Genomic DNA, 17,099 nt, shown 5'->3' with positions numbered 1-17,099 from the left:
CTCAACACCAAGGGCATGAACACGATTTTGACTCTTTATCAAAACAGTCAGGCGAAGGGCAAGGCAATATAGTGCAAATTAAACAAGCACAAGACAGCATAGGTGGTTATAGGAGGGAAACGAGCTAGACAGTGACTTGAAGGCTTTCCATCAAGTAAGGAGTTGGGTTTATCCTGCCCTACCCTAATATAACCCTCTCAACTCTTATGACTCATAGGTTCACCGTGAATCACCACTCCCTTTCTGGTTTCCTCCTGCAACTGAAAGAAGCATTTTCTGTTGGCCCATGGCAATGTTAAATAACAGCCTTTCTCATGCTGGCTCAGCTGCCTGGTCCCAGAGTCATGGGGTGGGGATGTGGCACGCAGCTCACCTAGCTGCAGGAGGGGTCACATCTGCCTATGCGCATCCAAGAACACAAGCAGGCAGGTCCCTTGAGCAGGCTACAGGACTAAATACACTGCTTTCTGAGGTTAACCCAAATCCCTGGGGATCAGTGCAGCTCTTGGGTCTCTGGAAGGAGGAAGGGGTTATTATGAAAGCAGAAGCTTGTACCAGTGAAGTGTGCAAAGCTGTTGGTCCTCCTTACCCCATCCTATTGCTAAACCCAGCTGAGCCTCTGCCCCTGCTTCACTGTTCAGATATTAATCAAATCCAACTCAAAATTAGTCTTTTCTTAAAGCAGTTTTCTGATGAGTAACCAAGTCACATCAGTGGCTGAGTCATAGGAAGCAAACCTTTGTGCAGCAAGAGCAAGCTATGGAAACTCCCTGTCAAATCAGCTTTGTGACTGTCTTCAGATGTTTCTGAAAAAGCAGCTCTCTGTACCACAGCTAGCTCAAAACCTGTCATTGGCATGGGCTAAATGTTTTGAAAATGTTAGAAAATTATTAAATGGTGCCTTAATTGCAAAGAGAAGAAGCAGAAGTGCACATGGGGAGGCAGATTGGTTTCCCCTGTCCTGTGGTACGTAATCCCATGGGGACACAAGAGATCTGAGTGCTCTTGCAGATTCTGTTGCCATCTTTGTAACCTTGGAAAAGTCAGAGTTTCGAGATCTAGCACAATCTGAAGGCCAGTTTTTAAAAGACATTTGGCAGCAAATTTACTGAGCTTTTTACGGCTCTGGGGGAAAAGGCAAGGACACTTACTGTGGGACCACACTTGGCCCATGGGTGAGGTATGGGACCAGATCATGTCTTTGGCAGCAGTGAACACTTAGGCAATAAGGACATGACATTCTAACTCCAATACTTTTCTAATCCATGAGCATTTTTTGAACTTTGTGATCCACACTAGATCCTTTACAATTAACAATCTCAGTGAACTTTTCTCCCTTGAATTTCTCTAACCACTTTTTGAAGCCCTTTATTCTTGAACTTCTACAATGAATTCTACTGTTTAACACTAGACTGTATAAACAACTGGGTTTTGTTAAAAATTCTGTTACTGGAAACAAAAAGAGTTAATTTTAGGACCCCAAATTCTCATTTTGGGAGGAAAAAGGGAGATAATTCTGTTTACTGTTCATCTCCTCTATTGCACTTATGACATTGCAGCTTCAAACACAGACCCTTTCAATCGCTCCCCTTCCTAGCCAGTAAAAAGTCTTCTTGTGAGAAGAGGTGCTATTCCTGTTACCATTCCTGTTACCTTTCTCCACATCCTTTCTATTTCAGCTTGGGTTTTTTTCAGCAAGAGAGTTAAGAACTGCTCTGGGTGGGCAGCCTCCCAGCTGTGAGAGCAAAACATTTCTTGAGGAGCTTGTTGTGTTTTCTCTTTTTTGTGCACTTTTCTGTTTGAACAATATCTAACATCTGATTTGCCATTTTCTCTCTGCTGAGCATTGAATTGACATTTTCATGGGGTTATACATGATGAATTAAAGCTCTTCTTTCTGAGTGGCAATAGCTAATTTTAGACCTTACCGCTGTGCATGGTTAGGATTGTTTTGTTTTCCTTAAGTACATGAATTGCATCTGCTATTCTTCCATTTTGCCAATAACCTTTGTGAGATCGTTCTGTTAATCTTCTCTGTCAGTTTTAATTTGTATTATTCTCAGTCAACTCTGCATCATCAGGAACTGCTGTCACTTCTTTATTCACTCTTCTTCCAGATCACTTATGAATATGCAGAAAAGCAACCCAAGATGAACCACTATAGCAGTCTGTTAGAATTATAGAATATCCTGAGTTGGAAGGGACCCAAAAGGATCATCAAGCCCTACTCCTCGCCCTGCACAGGACAATCTGAAGAATCCCACCACGTGCCCAAGAGTATTGTTCAAACATTTCTTGAGCTCTGTCAGGCTTGGTGCTGTGACCACTGCCCTGGGGAACCTGTTCCACTGCCCAACCACCATCTGGGTGGTGAACTTCTTCCAACCTAAACCTCCCCTGACACGACTTCAGGCCATCCCCTCAAGTCCTGGTCACCAGAGAGAAGAGATCAGTGCCTACCCCTACACTTCCCCTCATGAGGAAGTTGTAGACTGCAGATAGTTGTAGACTGAGGTCTCCCCACAGTCTCCTCTCCTCCAGGTTGAATCAGCTGTTAGTCCACTCCTTATCAGCTGTGAAAACTTTTTGCTTCATCTGCTTTAACCAGTGTTAGTCTATGGAAGAGGCTTCAAATTTACTCCCCTGTACTAACTTAGATTTCTGTTACTCTCTTCTAACAATTTTCCACAGTCTGAAATTTCCCCTTAAACTTTTCTAGTACTTTTCTGGCTTTTGAGATTCCCAGAAAACCTGTCCCTTCATCACTACATCACTACGTGTCTTCACAATATCTGAGGAATGCAAATAGCAAATACTAAAAAAAAAAAAAAAAAAAAAAAAAAAAAAAAAAAAAAAAAAAAAAAAAAAAAAAAAAAAAAAAAAAAAAAAAAAAAAAAAAAAAAAAAAAAAAAAAAAAAAAAAAAAAAAAAAAAAAAAAAAACAACAAAAAAAGCTTAATTTTTAGGAATGTCACAAGTTCTCAGAGTAAAAGCTGATGATAGTCAAGTGCTTATGCATTTAGAGGCAACTCCATGTGCTGAGTCATACATGTCATCAGCTCTTCTGTGGGAACAGATCTCTGTGTTCTTGGCCTGAAAATTAAAACATGTGCAAAGGCTTTGACGGTATTAGAAAATGTTTATGTGCTGTTATGCCATGTGACATTATGTCATAGGAAACGAATCATTCATGCCAGGCTCTGACAACTATCGCTGCAAAAACTCTTGCCAATCAATGAACTGAATGGGATCAAAATGTCCAAGTAAAAATTGTTTCATCCAGTAAAACAACTGATGACTATTCAAGAGTCTCACCCTGCTTGTTTTGTTCTTCAGTTACAGACAATTATATTAACAAAAGCTCAAATGTTTACATTGCAAATGCAGTGTGTCTTAGGCCAGTGGTTTGTTATGTTTCCAGTGCAGCAACCACAATTTTCCTTGCATTATGAGCATAACCACAAAATGCTCTGAGCAAATATGTTCCATCCCCATAAAACTTTGTGGACAACTTATAAAAACTATCACTAATCTGCATACTACCACTGCTTTGCATGCTTGAGCAAGAGACACTCTTCTATTGTTGGAGTATCTCAGGTACCTAAGGGTAGATTTTGGCAGTTTTATCTTCCTCCTTTTTACACACAAGGAACGACAGAAGTGGATAGTTAGTCTGTGTATTTACCTCATGGGCCTCAAGTTGCCTGTAAGACACAAGTTCTTCTTGGGCTACATATTGGTTGGCCATTAATTCAGCCAAGAAAAGGTCCCCAAGAAAAAGAGAAGTTACAGGAATCAGAGAGAGAAGTGATGAACCAGTTTAGCATCAGAAAAAAAGTTTCCTCTAAAATGGTGGCAAAATATTTTGTGTTTTTGTTATTGGGCTTGAAACTGAGACCCTTTGCCCTCGGTGGCAAGATGGGCGTACCTTGGCCAAGAGAATGCAGGGACACAAAATAACCATTTCCTTGAAACCAGAATGGTAATGGGCAACAAGCTGACTTTATCCTCACAACCATGAGGATATCCAACCATGGCCCTATTTATTTACGGCCAGGCATGATGTATGCATGTACAATAGCCAAATTATCAAATATTCCAAGCTATTGTGGGGTCAGCCTTTGTTCTGCTGCATGCACCAGCTTTGAAAGAGAGCCTTTGTAGAGGAAAATGGCCTGCTGTTCGTATCAGTTTCCCTCCCCAAAACGAATTCTGCATTTCTCCTAAAGACATACACTAGGTCTAAGTCTTGCTTTCACAAAGGGGCTTTGTCTGGGTGCCTTTGCTTAGAACACAGATTTTATTTATCAAAACTGCACATGAAATTTGGTGCCATGCAGAACATGCTGCTTCTCCCCAAACTAGGATAGTGGAAATAGATCCTAGAGGAGAAGGAGCCATGCCTTGTCCTGCCACGGTCCCATCCTTCCACCAGCTCAGGCAACCTGGCTAAGTCAGTGCTAGCTTAGGACCCAGCTGTCTCCGGAAACAAAAAACCCCATGTCTTGCTCAAACCAGAACAAAGACCTTCTGGGGAATCAGTGACAGCTTTTTGCAGATATTATATATTTTTATTAAGTCACTTAGCTAAAACTTTTGCAGGCATTGTTTCAAAGAATGGGTAATGAACCAGGCTCTGCAAGGGGTAGAGGGCTTCCTCCACCTACGAAGAGCAGGCTGGAAGAAGGCCTAAAATACAAGACAAGCTGTACTGGGCCACACCAAAGTCTCCATCCAACTAGACCTACATTTACTCTCTGTAAGTGGCCAAACCGGATGCCTCATAATTGTTAGTCCTGCCTAATAATTGATAATACCAAGCTAATAATAAACCATTATGCCATAATTAATTATAGCATATAGTCATACTCATCCATAACACCTCCTCAGTCTCCAGCATTTTGCATCTTAGGGACTTTCAGACCCAGAAGAAATATCTCAGTAGCCCTCAGACTATTTTTCTTTCATGAATTGGTCTTCCCTGATTTTTACTGCCACAACATGCTGCATCAGGCAGTTTCACAACTTATGTCATCTAGTGTGAGGAATAAGCCCTCGTGGTTTACCTTGAACATGTCTTGTACTAGTTTGTTGAGGTTTTTTCTGAGGTTCTAAATCTTTGCTGGAGAAGACACGAAAGAGCTGGATTGTGTTTTTCTGGATCCAGTTCCAGTGCCTAACATATTGTAGGGCCCAAGCATTTGTAAAAATCCTTTCCCAGAAGTGTAACATTGTTTTTGCCATATCTGCACCTCCGGTATTCTGGTAAAGGCAAAGAGGTAGAGGTTGTGTCATTAACAAAGTAATTTAGCTATGACCTGAAACACGTCTTAAGCTGGTTGGTCTTTCTTCCTATGGCTGTGGATTGCCCATCCAAAAGCTGATAGAGGAAGTTTCCATTACACAAGACAGGCAAACCTACAGAGTCCATAACCCTTCACCTTCTGTCTCAAAGCACATGAAACACTCCAGGCATGCAGGATGGGAAGGAAGAAACCTTGTGATGTGAACCACAACCAAAGCAGGAGATGTAGGCTAAGCCTGACGTGAAAGGAACAAGGAGGGAGCCAAAGGAGGGGTGACTTACCCAAAAGCACCTCCCGTGTTGTGAGAGCGGCTGTCCTTGATCACCACCCAAAATGGGAGGGCAAACTGTATATCACAGCCTTTCTTCATTCCTTCAGGCTATAGACAGATGTTCAAGTAAAAGGAAAGGAGAATTTAGGACAAAACCCTTTTGTAGTCACTGAAACCGGCGTCTGCGGCTGCAGGCAAACCCCTCTTAATCACTTTTCATAAAGCAATGAAGGTCTCCTTTAACTCAGCCTAGAATTTTGGCCTTTCATCTCCTGACAGACACGTCACTTTTCTGACCATTAAAACCCTTGTTCTCTCCAGTGTAAATGTGTTTATTTCTTATTAATACCCATTTGTTCTTGTGCCAGTATAATTCACACACTTTAATTGCTGGGGATATTTTTCTCCTGCGTGGCACTGACACCTTTCCTGAAATACTCAGAGATGATCACATCCCCTTTCAACCCTCATTTTCTTATGCTTTGTCAGTCAAAGTCTTTTAATCTCGCCCTGTAAACCACCACTAGCATCCCCCTTCTCAGCATCTGTTCCACTTTAAATTCTCCATTCTGGGAATTATCTAGAATTACACACAGCATTTCAAAGGATGCTCCTAGCTGAGTTATTAGCAATGGGGACCTGAACTCCAGCAAGCTGGACATAAAAGCAGAAGGCTTTCCTGCCAGAACTGGAAACATTTCCAAGCTCTGGAAGACTTAAAAATGTTTACATCATCTGGATAAGAGATAGGACCAGGGAGCCACACATCACCTGTCCCCCCAGTCTAGCTGGCAGATGCGCATCCCACCAGTGAACAGGATACCTGGATAAATATTCTCTCCTGATTTTGTATCCACCTCCCTTATCCAGGGCAAGCAACAGCAAGCGTGGCATTGCTGTGTACCTGGAAGAATACCAGGAAGACAAGGAGGAAGAGATTTACAGGAAAGCCAGAGCACTGAATCAATAAAAAATTACGTCCCATTAGTCTGTACTTTGAGTGAATAATCAGTTCTAGAACTACGGTGTTTTAAAACTCCATTACATGGGAAACACAGTCATTAATCCCAAATTGTGATTAGGTAGAAATCTGGTGGTGAAGGGAAGGAGACTTCAGCCTCTGCTTTTTAACTGCTGTGGATGCTTGCTCTGGAAGCTTTTCATTTCTATGAAATCATGTTTGAGATGCAGTCACTGTTGCTGGGGAAATAAACATGATGGCACATGAGGAAAAAAGTGCTCTCAAGTGGGGAGTAGGCAAGAGGAGCAGATGAGCTCTTATGAAACAAAGGACTCTCTCCTCTCCAAGTGTTGCCTCTAACAAAACAAAATATGCGGTAAAGTGACTGAAAACATCTTAGAAAAATTGACTGTGCTTAGTTACATTATATAATAGGACATCAGTGAGTCTTTATCTAAATTACACAGTCTGAGGCATTTCACCCATTCAGTGTCTCTAGGCTTCTTAAATGGTGGGGGTTTTCTTATCTTCTTCCCATCACAACTGAAAATGCGTGTCTAAATCCTTGTGTATCTATGCTCCATTATTGACTTACAAACACTACATTGCTTCCCAGTGTTCTTACTTAATCTCCTGTGGTTAGGGAACACTAAAACACAAAGATTATTGTGCGCTTGATATTACAGATAATATCTTTGTCTTTGAGGCTCTCAACTCTCCTGGGACCTCCCCCTCAGGAAAATTCAACTGCTGCCACCGCTTTGCGACTCAAAACCAAAAAAGCACTTTTCTTCTATGCTCTGACCTTTGCTGTAAGCATTGTGAAGGGCTGAAGGGAAGAAACAAAAGATCAGGAATCCTTCTGTGTAGTACATGCTCTTAACCTCCACTGCTGGAATCAAGGCCCACTTTAATCTGAGCAGGGACAAACACAAAACCAGTTCTCGTCATCAGACCTTGGGACAACAATTCCTGCAGATGTGCAGTAATGACATTCTCAGCATGGTAGATCTCTATCTAAAACTCAGCCGTTTAATAGGGAAAGGAATGTCTGCACAAACATTCCTGTCTTTACATTCCTGAGCTCTACTGCATCCTTACCTTCATGTCATAGGCCCCCCAAAAAATGTTTCATCCCCACTGAGGGGCAGGGCACAACTGCAAGTAAAATATAAGGAACCGGTCATAGAACTCTGGACAGCAAGAAAAAGAGATCGAAAGAAAAAAAAACTTCAATCCATTTTGACTAGACAGTCATTTTAGGTCCTCCAACTGACATTTTCTATTCTATTCTATTCTATTCTATTCTATTCTATTCTATTCTATTCTATTCTATTCTATTCTATATTAGTGTAGGTAGTGAGAACACAGAGCAATGCAAGCTAAGAACTATTTGGAAGTAGCTTGTTCCACTGAAAAAATTTGCTTTTTAAGAGCTCAGTCCAGCCAGGGCAATAATCCCCCTGAACTTCAAAGCCCCATCTTCCAGCTGCAATGGTGTTTCTTTCCATCCCTTTTACCATGGGACCAAACAACCAAGCACAGAGATGTTGTTGAACAAAACTGGATTTGCTATCAGCTCTTTTGCCTGCACCAAAGAAAAAAAGTGACCAGCTGGAGGTTAGAAAGGAAGAAAAGTGGCTTGTGTTCTAACCAAAGAAGAATTTGGACCACGTGGTGGAGTTCTATTTACACATTTCTGACATAACTGATAGTGATAACACCAGATAGAAATGGCAACTCAGACATTCAGCAGCACCTTCAGTGACCACAGCCCCTCCAGGCAGGCAGATGGGGAGCCCAGGGAGAGTTCAGCCTGCTTTTCAGGGGTGCAAGGTTTCAAGGTGCAAAGCACACTGCAGATACAGGTCTGGGGAAGTAAACCAGCTACTGCATCCCCTTGGCCACACCACATACTCTGGACATACATACATAATGTGGCTCTATCCCAACAAAGGAGCACTTGTGTGTTCACTGTTCACCCCCGCAGTCATATCTGCTTCAGTCAAAAGGGATTTTGGCAAAAATGAGGGGGTTTTTACACAGAGTTTCATTTTTTCTCCTTGCCTCATCTTTTCCAAGCTTTGCTCCTTGCTCCTACATGATGGTGAGAGCCTTTGCAGTGCAGCAGTTATAATTTGTCTTCCATGAGCAATTTTTAGGGCCATGTGTACTGTCCTTCTCATGTCCACGTCAGAAAGCAGGACTGACAACTATCAAGCATTGGGGTAAGAATGAGTAAAGCAGTGACACACGGAGGAAGGAGAAGAGCTCCCTTGCTGTCTCTTATCTGCCCCAAGTACAAGGTCACTGTGAACTGCAGGTCTCCTGCATGTAACCCAGCTCCACAGCCTCCCTGCTACCCCACAGTCCTACAAACATTGCTGATAAGTGGCTTAAAGGATCCACTGGCCAACTTCCCCAGCACACACCATGTGGGACAGAGGCCACAAACTTGGTGCTGAAAATACCTGAAATGGGCTTATGACTGAGGTAGCATGAGGGGAAGACCCACGGGTCACATCACAGCCAAGAGCAAGGTGTTCTGCCTGCCTGCCTTCTGCATGGCCAGCCCCGGCAGGGCTGCCCCAGAATGTAAAGGGAGCAAACAAAGGCAAAGAAGAATTAAAATGCGCTCAGGCAGGAAAGATTTGGGTTCCCTGTTCTTCTTCACACACCAAAGTAGCAAAAACTTGCAGAGAATAGAAAAAAGGCTAAAGCAAGAACAGCAGCAGCAGGCAAAAGCAATTACTATTTCCTAAACAACAAACAGCTCTTTCAAAATCGGCTTTATACGCTTCAGAGAAAGATTGCAGGGGACACATCCATTTTGCCTGTTATGTAGATTTTTAAACTTAAGTACATACCCACCTGAGTATTGCATAAGATACCAATTAAGAACATTTATTTTGGGTAAAAGAAAAACCAGTGAGCCACTCTGCTTAACTGCCATCTCTCAGAGAGACAGTCTTTTTCCATTTGTCTCCTCTTCCACTAAAAACAGAGGAGTGTTTTATGCCAAACAGTAAAACCTCAGGTCTCATTTTCCAATTTGGAGTCTCAGAGATGCACAGCCCTGTGTTCTTACCCTGTAACTATCCTCCAGTCTCCTATAATCACACTCAGTGGTCTGAGTTCAGCTCTCACCAGCTTGCAGCAGCCCTTTGCAAAACACTTTATCATGATTTTTCCATCAGCTCTCCTCCTCTCCCTGCTTCTTGATTTTCCCTGCCAGATTTTCTCTGGGTGGTAGAAGTTGAATGGCTCTGCCTGAAATCATAACTGACTCTGGCCCCTAATGCCTATAGGAGACAGCACTTCTGACTCACAAAGGGAAACAAATTTTTCCACCAAATTCCCCCCACTTGGCTGATAATATTTAGTTTAACTCCACTGTTTCACTGCTCATCTCTAGAGCTGATGTGTTTCACCAGGGAAAAAGGAATCCTTCCCCTCTGGGGGGCTGGTTGGGTGTGCCCATCGATCTGACCTACCATGAGATATTGAACTTGTACTGACTTCAGCTTTAGGCTGTATCTCTCTAGATGTTTACACGATGATAGACTCAAAATCTGTGAAAAATGCAAATATTAGCTTTGCTAAGCTGGTGCCCAGTACAAGGTTCAAGCATTGAAATAGGCTTCCCAGGAAAGTGGTTGAAGCACTGTCCATCCCTGGAGCTATTTAAAATGTGTGTACATGTGGCACTTGGAGACACGGTTTAGTGGTGGACTTGGCAGCGCTGGGTTAATGGTTGGACTTGATAAACTTGAGGTCTTTCCCAACCTAACAGATGCCATGTTTCTACGATTCCATCTCAAAACTGAGGTGCTCAAATCGGGGAGACAAGGGTGTGGGGGTCCACAGAGGAAGGTGTCAGGGTTCCTTGGCTCTCTGACCACCTGGGTAGCCTGTCCTCAGCTTTTGTGATTCCCCCTAACCTCCCAGCTCCCGTGGCTAGACAGAGAGTGTCCCCCCACCAGGGACGGGGTGCATCCGCACACACTGGGGCACAGCACGGCTGTCAGACGGCTCTGGCTGGGGCGGGGGGGGGGGGCAGCGCTCGCCTGCAGGGCGCCCATGGGACACAGGAGGAAGGGGCACGTTGCGGGGGAGGCAGGACCTCTCTGCGGCGAGAGGGGCAGCGAGGGGAATGTTGGCTCCGGGGAGGGCTCTCCCTCCGGGGATGCTCCGCCAGGGCCATACCAGGCGAGGGGACCGGCGCTGCCGCGGTGACATCCCCGGTAGGACGCGAGGCGGAGGCAGCGCAGAGGGACCCACCGGTCCGGTGGGAAGAAACTTCCCCGGCGGGGCCGGTCCGGGCCCCCCGCCCCGCCCGCGCCCCGCCCCGGAACGGGGCGAGGCTGCTGCGGGCGGGCAGAGCCCGAAGGCTGCGGGCGCCGGCGGAGGGTCCGTGCCCGCTGCAGGGTCGGTGCCCGCCGCAGGAAAGCGCCGCGGTAAGGCCGAGCTCCGCGATCCTGGGGTCCTCTCAGCCGGGAGAAGTTGGGCTGAACCCCCATTCCGGGGCTGCAGCCCTGCTGAGCATCTCCCCCTCCCTCCGCGGGCGTCCCCCGGTCCCAGCCGGTGTGACGGGGAGAAAGGAGCTCGCCGGGCCAGAGCTCGGCGGCAGCTCGGAGCTGCAGGGAGGATGGAGGCGCGACAGGAGCAGGGAGGTTCAGGTGGGACCCAGTCTGGGCTGCAGGTGTGGCCGCAGGGCGCGTCGCTGGGACGCCCGTTTGACGGGACATTGGAGAGGTAGGAGCCGGTCCGGGTTGCAGATGCAACAGAGCGGTGGATAGGTAGTACCTGGACCAGACTGCAGGTACGACGGTGGAGCATACAGGTGGGAGCTGGTCCGGATTGCAGCTGCAAACATACCGTGTATGGGCTGGATGTGGTTTGGATCGCAGGTGGTGGATGTGGGTTGGATCGCAGGTGCAGCTACACCGTGCCCAGGTGTGACGTGGTCCAGATTGCACGTGTAGGTGCAACGTGGTGCGGGTTGCAGGTGTGATGTGCAGGTGGGATGTGGTCCTGCTGTGCCGGGGGCTGACTGAGCATCTCCAAGCACAGAGTGTATGGCTGCTGTGCCTGTGTCCAAGCTGGGCAACTTTCAGGCTTTTATTTTGAAAGATTCTGTTATCCAGTGGTTTTCGGACGTCTCCCAAGTCCTGCCCAGTTTTCCCACACAGCTCTCTCCAGCCTCATCCTCCCTTTTGCTCAATAACTCTGCAATGATGAAATGGCTTCTTGCAACATCAGCACGCAGAGCTGAATTCCAGAGCTCGGGGGCGGGGAAGGAGTGCTCAGACACACTGATCTTAGGAGAAATGCCCCAAAACAGTGTTCATGGTCATCCCTCCCAGTACCAGACCGACACTGTGAAATGTGCACTGCTTTTCTCGGATTCCCGAAGAATTTTGCTGGGTAAACACAGTGGGACACAACCCCAGGCTCCCTGGTAGATTGCGAGGAAACTTCTGGCCTAAGTCAGTTGGAAAGAAAAGTTGGAGTCAGCAGAGTTGCGGTAAGGTTGCCATCGTCCTACTGAACTTGCTCAGAATTTGGGCTGTCTGGCCACTAATCTCATTTCTCTTCCATCCACTTAAACTTGCTTTTCCGCTACACAGAAGCTGCCAAAACTAAAGGATGGGGGGCGGGGGGTGTGTGTCATAGGAACCTATGAGAATAAGGGTGGGGGGGTTTTTTTGTCCTATTATAAGTTAATAATCCCATTTCTAGGCTGTCATCCAAGAATATTGCTCAAAAAATGCAAGCAGTGTACAAGACCCATTGTATAAAAGATAATCTAAATGCAGGACAGGAAGGGACCTGGCAGGTCAGCAAATCTAAACACAGAATGATATTATGCCTTACTGCACAGCACTGTAATTCATTTGTTCCTGGTCTCCTGGGAAGGGGAAGTTTCAGAACTTTACTGAACTGACACTGCAATTTTTTCTCTAATATATGGTTTTCTCTTACTTTGTATATGCACTGTGACTGCTTAGTTCTCCCAGTATATATGCTTTTCTTTGTTATCAGTGTAGAAATAGGAGTTGCACGCTTTTCACTGTGTCATGCCACGCAAGATTGAACTTGCTGTCTGCTTTCATGAAGCAGGCTCCAGCTTATGCTGATCCCTGGCAGTCATGGGCTGGCCTTCTTATTTTCCAACTTCCCTGTGGATGAGCAGAGCTGCCAGGCTCAGAGATCTGTCCTGTGCCTCTCATGCTTTGACATCTCACCTAGAAATAAATCCCTCACCTGGTAGGTACTGCAATTATCTCCTCCTCAGGTTCTTCCTGCCCTGTGATGGGGGTGGGAAACTGGAATGTTTCATCCTCAGGTGTCCATCTGACTTTTGTTTTCTGCTGTCAGCTCTCATCTTGCTCCAGGCCTCTTATTAATCCCATTTTTATTGCATACCCCCATGTTCCGTGCTGGTGCAGTATTCCCCCAGCTTTCTCCCACTTGCTTTGTTGTGAAGGGAGAACTTAAGTTGGTAGTGACCCCTGCCAAATTCAGACTGACCCCTTCCATTTGATTGTCTGTCCAATCCTTTTAGGTCTGTACCCTATCGCAATTTTTCATCTTTTGTTTGTTAACTCCTGATTTCACTGAGATGCACAGCAAGGGGCTGCATTCAGATGTGTTTGAAGCTGAATTTTGCCCGGTGTGTGCCAGGTATGCTGGATAGGCTTCCCAAAGTAGCTGAGTAGAAAATATTTCTTATCAAAGCAAGCTAAGTTGCATTTTGTCCTCCTTCCTTCCCTGTTTACTTCCGTGACATCAGTTATTGGGGTGGTTTTTTTCTGCAACAATTGTTCTGTTGATGAGGGATGTTTAATCCCACCATTGTGTTGTAACCAGACGTGAGTAGAAGATGGGTGTAATTCAGCAGTGGGTATCAACACAGTGCTGTAGACTGGGCAGTGAACAATATTCATAGAGCTGAAACAGCTGGGGGAACGTCAGACAGACTCAGTGCTCCTATCTGAGCTCAGATTTAGCTCCCAGTTGAACATCCTTGCTCTTAATATTTGCAATGTGGTCTATCAATAGTGATTCAGAGGAAATACCACCCACTGAATCAACAAAGTCAGCTCACAGGGTCACACAAGGCACTGAACAAATCCAGCTCTGCTCAGTGCAAAATACCGCAGCCAGTAGGTGCAGATAAACACTTCACAAGGAGTTATCCCTGTTCCATTCATTAACACTGGACATGGTTTTTTATATAACCAGGTGAAAAAATAGCTAAATATTTTGCAGAAGCTAGATGCAGCCCTGCAGCCTGATGCTCCTCGTGTTCAGTGCATGACTACCTTCTTCTGCCCTAATATATTATAATCCCTTTGGTATTATCCACCAAACTCAAGTTTATTCCAGTGTTTCTCAGCACTGCATATGCAGCAGTTTATCATACAGTGCTCATGAGTGTGCTGCTGTAGAGCCTGCTTCCATCTCTCAGTGGCCAGAAAAAGCACTGAGAGCACCAAGTGCTGCAACAGAGCAGGCAAACAATCTGTATTTTAATTATACTCTTGGGTTCTGTGCTGTAAACTGAAATGCTAAGAACAAATTGGGGGAAGAAAAAAAGACGTCAAATTCTGAGCTTTGACTTTCCCCTTCTAATGAAGGGTGGCATCGTGCTCATAGGTCTGGTGTGGGGTTTGTCACAGCATCCCAGTTGTTCCAGGTCTGCAGGCACGCTTTGAGAACTGGAGCGAAGCGCAAAACAGGAGTGCTTCAAAAAAGGGTTCTCTGCGTTTGGGCAACTTTGCTGTGCCTCTCAGGATTCTCGTCAAGGGCAAGTATCATCTGCCTCCTTTCTCCTAGGGAAAAAAAATACTAGTGAGCAACAACCAAGCCTTATAATTGCTACCAGGTAATGTCAGTGGTAGATGAGCTGATTTAATGGAACTGAATGTCAAAACAAATAGGGGTGTGGGGTTCATGCGTGAGCCCCTGAGTCATAGCCTGGCATCTACAGGAGTGCCCGCAGTTTAGTAAGTAGTTGTGTGGTGTGGCAGGTGAACATTTGTTGCTGTTTTGCCAGCCAGCCTCTCATATCTGCAGAAATCATCAGGAGAGCATCTAACAGCATGATGGTTTTTCTGTTTGATGTAACGAACACATATTGTTCCCAGATTCAACTGTTTCTACTGGTTTGGTACCTGAGCTGACATTTCAAAGCGCTGGGAATGCTGAAGCCACAGATCAATGAGAGTCTTAAGCAAGCAATAGTGTTTGCAAAAAGCTCTTTAGCATTTGATGGTGTATTTCAAGGTGCTCCGAAAAAAGAATGATCCGATAAAGGACATCAGGCAAAGCCAGAAAGGAGGACTGGGAGCCGGTGGATGAAGTCCTCATGCCAGCATTGGAGTCACTCAGCTGATTCCAAAATGTTTAACTACCCTAAAAGAAACAGCTCATTTCAGAAGGGACCTTGCTCCAGCACTATGTCCAGTAAAACAAGTACAGGCAAGTGAAGAGCTGACAAATACTTTAGCTGGTAAGGTGGGATGTTGAACTTGGCAAGGTTGTAGTGGGAATCACCAGGTGGTGCTGATTGGCATTGACTTCCCATTTGTTTTTCTTACCACAGCTTTCTTTTCCTCAGCTGAGGTGTAAACGGTATTTATTTGGGGGAATGTCTGAGGGCAGAGGAGGGATTTGCTCTTTGCACTGCTGCTCCATTAGAGTATGTTGAGCAGGTGTCCTCAGCCACCCCTTGGTGCTGAAAAGACTTTCCCAAAAGGGACACAAAGGAAATTTCAGTTGATGGTTTGCATGGCTGCTCACAGAGTACCCACAGGTTCAGTAACACTGATTTCACCCCAAATCCAACTTGCTAAACCTTCTGTTGCCTCTGCTGTTCCCAAGCTGTGGTTAATGCCAACATAGGACATCACTAATGGCAGCTGGCCACCTTGGGGTGAAGTGGGTCTCCACTTTTCCAGCTGGGAGAGCTGAGTCACGTTTTAACAAGCGAGGACAGCAGAGGAATTTGGAGATCACTCCAGGAAAGTGTGGGAAAGGAGTCACCCTGCAACCATAAACTCTCTATATTTAGTTGTACTTTAAAATGGAAAATGCTGGTGATTTTGCAGTTGCAGAGGTCAAATGAGTTTGGGGACCCGCAGATCTGCTCTGCACGGAGCCTCTGCACAGGGAGTCATGGCCACCTGTCTGCCCCACTGTGTTCCCCAAAGTTAGGGACATTCCAGCCTTGTCCCTGTCCCAGGGACTGCACAGTGAGCTCATCCCTTGCTGGAGGCACAGCCTCTCCCCAGTGTACCCTGGCAGGCATAGGAGGTGAAGGGAGGGAAGCAGCAGAGCCCCTTTCCTCTCTCCAGATCAATGAATGAGGTTGGCATCATCTTTCTTTATTTATTTATAACTTTGGTGAACATCTCTGCTTGTGGCAGTGTAGCCAAGGAATAACTTTGTTACCCTCTGCTCTGTTGGTTAAATTGCATTATTTTTAATGAGGCAGCTACCTCCATGCTGTTTCTGTTCTGCTGGTTTCCCCTGTCTGGGAACTGCCTGCTCCTCGTCCGTCCTGCTTTTCTGTTAAGTCATTGCCCAGCATTCACTGGAAGCAGTGAGCTAAGTGTTAGCTTTATTTTCTGACAGAGGCCCCAGGTGGAAACAGAAGTTCCCGTAGTACAAGGCAGCGGCTTTTTGTGAGTGATGCTTTTCTTCCCACACCCTGCTGAGAAGTCAAACTGTGGCAAATCAACTCATTCCACTGTCTGGCCCAGATCAAGGTACTTCACCTAAATAAAAGGATGGTCCCTGCTGCCAAAGGATTTACTCCAAGGAGGGGGTGCAGCTCCTCATGGGCTAGGTGTGCAACCCAGGGGGATGCAGGAGGAGAGGCAAAGCCACACAGCCCTCCCTGGACCATTCCTTGTGGACTGGCCCATTTCTTCCATCAGCACTACAGTTCCCAGCTCCAAGATCTTTCCCTCTGTCCCAGCAGGTCCCTTGGGGGTATGAAGTGGCACCAGGGGGTTTTGGGGTCCAGCTTTGGGGTTTTGCCCCCCTCGCTGCCCACAAATGTGGACTCTGGGCGGCCGCCTCCCCTGCATCGTCTGTGTGAGTAAGCCTCCCTCCCGCCCCAGAAACAGCCACAATCTTCTCCTTTGTGTGTTTCTAGCTCAGAAAAGGCTGATTCATTCTCTGAAGCAGATTAATTACTTCTTCTATTTAGAAAAAAATAATATAAATCCTCTAGAATTGGTCAGCTTAACTTTCAGCTGTATGCACAGTGCAGTAAAGCAAATGCGCTGTGAGCCAGAGCATAAAAGTTCACAAGGAATAAGAAACTGGGGGTTGCAGTATTTACCTGGTTTGTCAGCAGTGGGCTCTGCAATTTAGGAAGTATTTGTGAATGTGTCTTCTTCTTGACTTATATGACAAACGGTGCAAATTTGAGCCCACCGTGAAGGCGAACTGGGGAACAAATATTTTTATTCCTTGATACATTTTATAACTTGTTTCCCTTCTGGTTTACATCATGCTGATGTGGCAGCCGGCTCCCTGAGTAGCTC

The 17,099-nt window shown here is 45.7% G+C and overlaps 1 protein-coding gene across 4 annotated transcripts in view; it reads left to right on the top strand.

Moving 5' to 3' along the window:
- Positions 1-10,896: 10,896 nt before the first annotated feature.
- The window catches only part of INF2 (inverted formin, FH2 and WH2 domain containing), a 40,146-nt gene continuing 33,943 nt past the window's right edge, over positions 10,897-17,099 (top strand). For 3 of the 4 annotated variants that reach the window (XM_027901643.1, XM_027901641.1, XM_027901644.1), the window contains exon 1: positions 11,770-12,064. The gene's annotated coding sequence lies outside the window, so the exon portion shown is untranslated. Of the gene's footprint in view, positions 10,995-11,769; positions 12,065-17,099 lie in introns of those variants that run through there. The other variant, XM_027901642.1, reaches the window with a different exon arrangement.

The sequence above is a fragment of the Empidonax traillii genome, unplaced genomic scaffold, assembly GCF_003031625.1.
Source record: "Empidonax traillii isolate 1590-97213 ecotype Southwest subspecies unplaced genomic scaffold, ASM303162v1 scaffold803:size405832, whole genome shotgun sequence".
NCBI lineage: Eukaryota > Metazoa > Chordata > Aves > Passeriformes > Tyrannidae > Empidonax > Empidonax traillii.
Note: the sequence above shows the minus strand (reverse complement) of the source record. Positions and strands in the feature narration are given on the sequence as shown.